General features: G+C 35.9%; 1 pseudogene; it reads left to right on the top strand.

The window, feature by feature from the left end:
- Positions 1-1,060: 1,060 nt before the first annotated feature.
- Positions 1,061-1,626, top strand: LOC124088050 (large ribosomal subunit protein uL6-like; annotated as a pseudogene).
- The last annotated feature ends 2,732 nt before the right edge of the window (positions 1,627-4,358 follow it).

Raw genomic sequence — 4,358 nt, forward strand, 5'->3', positions numbered from 1 at the left:
GCATCTAGGTAAAACAGGTGATACATCTTCATCTACAGAACACAATGGCAGTAATAAGTCACTTCTGATCTATAGGAGCTCAGAACCGGAATGTCTTCTCTGCATGCATGAATACAAAGAACCTGTGATATTGAAGTTTCATTATGGAAACCATATAGGTCTCCAAGTCATAATTTGGAAGAGAGCTTTAGAAAACTGCATAATAACATTGGCTAATATTTGTGAATACACAGGGAGAAAATGCATAAATAACGTATCTGGGTTCCACTGTATGTCTATTGCCAAAGAGGGAGGAAAATTGATATAATCTTTCAAGTAGGATAAAAATTTTACCTCTATATTTCTTTCCCATAACATGAGCAGGAATAAATTCATTTATTTTCCAAAATCTGTGTATTTAGTACTTTAGCATAGCTTGTTATTTTTTAATAACATAATATCTCACTTTAATTACTTCTTTATCATTCCTTCTTATTCCATTCTCATTGAGCTTTGTATAACCAAAAATTGATGGCATGTAGCATGTACTCAATAAACATTTGTTGAATGAATAAATAACTATAGATAGAGTACCACTATTTACAGATAGGTAATTCTTTCAAGTTAATCATAATGGACTTGAGATTATTTCTTATGAAATCCTGGTGTGCTTTCTTGATTCAATAATTACTGAAATTATCATCTGAATCCAGAGAGGAATGCATTGCCTTGGCCATGTGGATTGGAGCATATTGCCTATTTAAACCTTAATTGTTTTTTTAAATTAATTATTTTATTTTTTAAATATACAACAACAGTGGAATGCATTACAATCCTTACTACACATATGGAGCACAATTTTTCGTATCTCTTAATCCTTAATTGTTAAACTAGGAATACTCTCAGACAACCTCTGCTGTAAGATTGACATATTGGGATAACTTATAGTTCTTTCTGAATCGTCTCATCCCTCTAGTTATGAGTCTTTGCTCATTCAGCAATCTTTGATTAAATGTTGACTTGATACTTAGATCTATCCATAAGAATAGAATGAACAGACTTTGCCGCATCTACTGCGAGAATGAACACCATTCTCAGCACTCAGACTGTCGACATTCCAGAACATGTTGATACTACTCTGAGGGGATGTACAGTTATTGTGAAGGGCCCAAGATGAACCTTCCAGAGGGATTTCAATCATATCAGTGTGGAACTCAGCCTCCTTGGAAAGAAAAAGAAAAGGCTATGGGTTGACAAATGGTGGGGAAATAGAAAGGAACTGGCCACTGTTCGCACCATCTGTAGTCATGCACAGAACATGATCAAGGGTGTTAAACTAGGCTTCCGTTACAAGATGAGGTCTGTGTATGCTCACTTCCCCATCAACATTGTTATTCAGGAGAATGAGTCTCTTGTTGAAATCCAAATTTTTTTGGGTGAAAAATATATCCGCATGGTTCAGATGAGGACAGGTGTTGCTTGTTCAGTGTCTCAAGCTCAGATAGATGAATTAATCCTTCAAGGAAATGATATTGAACTTGTTTCAAATTCAGCAAGCCACAACAGTGAAAAAACAAGGATATCAGAAAATTTTTGGATGGTCTTTATGTTTCTGAAAAAAGAACTGTTCAGCAGGCTGATGAATAAGATCTAAGAGTTGTCTAGTCACAGAAACATGTCCTGGAGTCAATTTGATATTTCAATGGTGCAGTAAAAAATCTCTATTGACTTTGGACTTAATCCTTTCCAACAGATTGAATAAACTTTAGTGTTCTTTCAAAGGAATAGAATAGGAAAAAAAAAAGAATAGAATGAGCAGGCCATATAGAAATTGGACATTTTTGCTTAATTTGTTTAGCGAAAGGCTGATATTAATTTTATTCTAAGTGCATTTTAAATACTGTTGTTTTTGTCTATTAGGGTAAACTCAAGAGATGGGGGATTACAAGGGAAAACCTGGGCATGTAGGCCCACATTCTGGAGTATTCTTTGTGTGGTCATCAAATGCTTATGGATGACATTAGGAGTCAATTCTATGGTCTCCAAAGTAGAAAAAAATAGCATGGCAAAATGAACTGGTTGTCTGAGGTTTAAATCAGTGTCTTCTTTTGTTTGATCTGCTGTAATGTAATGCATTCATGCAGCATATAGTGCCATTTGGGTCAGTGATGAATTGCGTGTATGACAGTGGTTATTCCTTATAATTCTAGGTATGTAGTGGGCTATAACACTATTTTGGGTAGGTGCAGTTGATGTTGTTCACATAATGATGAAATCACCTAATGATGCATTTTTTTTTAGCTGTATGCCCATTCTTCAGTGATGTATGACTGTTTTGTAGACTGGATGGCCTTATAGAAAATTACTTCAAATAATTCTAGAGGCTAGGAAGTATCAATTAAGGTGTTAATGGATTTGGCTCCTGGTGAAAGATTTTGTTCTGGTTGCAAACTATTGCATTCTTTCTGTATCCTCATATTGTTAAGAGAAAGAGAGTAAGCTCTCTAGACTTTTTCCCCCCTTAAATAGGGATTCAAATCCCACCATTAGTAACATACCTTTGTGAAGTCATCAAAATTTAATAAGCTCTCCAAGTTCCCCTCTGTAAATAGCATTGCACTGGGGGTTAGAAACATATGCATTTTGGAGGGACACAAACATTCCACTCACAACAGCAGGGTAGCTCAGATACAGGAATGACACTGATAACCTGATAGCAAAACTGTTAGATGAAAATTAAAGAAAGTTTCCAGCTTCTTCATTTAGTTTGGGAATATTTCTTATTAGAGTGAGAGTTTGAGAAAGGGAGAAAAGTGTCAAAGAAAAGACACATGCCCAAAATTGCTTTAGGATTTGGGGTAGTTAGATTGAGAAGCCACCAAAAGCAGGCATTGTTTTTACTCTTATGAAACATACTTTCCTCCAGATAAATTAACCATTGCTGTTTCTCTATGTCTTTCTTCAACTTTAATCCCATTATTTATCTTTGTAATTCATATGTGTTGCACAGAGTGTGGATATTGCTGTTTCTATTTTATAACGTTGAAACAGATACAGAGAAAAGGTGCAAACAACTTATTTGGGCTTTAGTATATGTCTGTGACCAAGATGGGAGGAGAAGTGATACAGACTTGCAAGTAAGACATAGATTTTAACACTGTGTTTCTAACCCATAATCCTTGGCCATGACTGTCAATCATTGTTTCTGCAGTGGTATGTCCAGTGTGTCCAGTGTTTCACTTGCTTTATCCAGTACTCTGCACCTGGCTTCTCCCTGTGAGGATGAAAAAGCTTTCATTGTTTCTGTGTGATCTTGCATAAGAAATTGACTGCACTTAGCCTTAATTTCTTCATCTGCAAAGTTAATGAACTCATAATACTATTACTGGTGCCTGGTTTTCTATGTTGCTGAAAAAGAATGTGGGAGAGAACAAGTGTTATATGTTAAATTTATTATATGATAACATCGGTGGTTGACATTAATGTCAACATTTATGGCAATGATTTACATCAATAAAAATTCAATTGATACCTACTCTATGCAGAAGACTAGGAAGGTGAGAAGACTAAGTTAAATATATTGCCTCTCTAAATTAGGAAAATGCTGTTGCTTTTAACAGAGGTGCTGGCATTGCAACTCCTCCTTGAAGGACAAGTAGAGGACTCATTTCTAAAGACCATGGGTATTTCAGATTGAGGATGTAGTTTGAACAGAAACTTGGTTTAGGAAAGCTCCTGACATGTTAATGGACCATGGATGAAGGAAAAGGAACAAATGACTGTTTTGAGGTGATTTCATAATGATAGAGAACAGGATCTGCTTCCCAGGTCTTCCCATCATGGTAAAAGTTTGAAGAGTTGTCCATGGGTGTGTTCCTCTCAAATTGGGACAAAAGTAACATGTCAGAGAATCTGGAAAACTGTAGTATCTACCAGTCACAAAGAAGTAATTTTACTTCATGGTGAATAATTGAAAACACTATTTCCAAATGAAAAATAATGTTTTGGAGAAAAATACAAACTTTTGTGAGCTACTGTTGCAGTGTGGATGAAATGCCAAAATATTGTTGGAAATATCGGGAAATCAATTTAAGCTCTAGACTGAGAAATGCTGACCCAAATTCTTCCCTATCACTTGGGTAATTTTGATGAACATTATGGGAAGTTTGCCAGGACAACAGGAGATGATGGAGGATTTAGAAATGAATTTATTTCTTTATAAAAGGAAATGAATGTTGCATTATGGATGATCTGGGAGTGAAGGAATTTGCTGGCAACATAAAGACTATAAGTAGGTGCCATAGAATCTATGCAGAGGGCCTGAGAGTCTAGATTGGGTCCCAGCAATTCAGGTGGAGAAGGGAGGCTGGAAGTGTAGG

This window comes from Marmota monax, unplaced genomic scaffold, assembly GCF_021218885.2.
Source record: "Marmota monax isolate L192 unplaced genomic scaffold, Marmota_monax_Labrador192_F-V1.1 WCK01_AAM20220418_F8-fsc00021, whole genome shotgun sequence".
In the NCBI taxonomy this organism is placed as follows: domain Eukaryota; kingdom Metazoa; phylum Chordata; class Mammalia; order Rodentia; family Sciuridae; genus Marmota; species Marmota monax.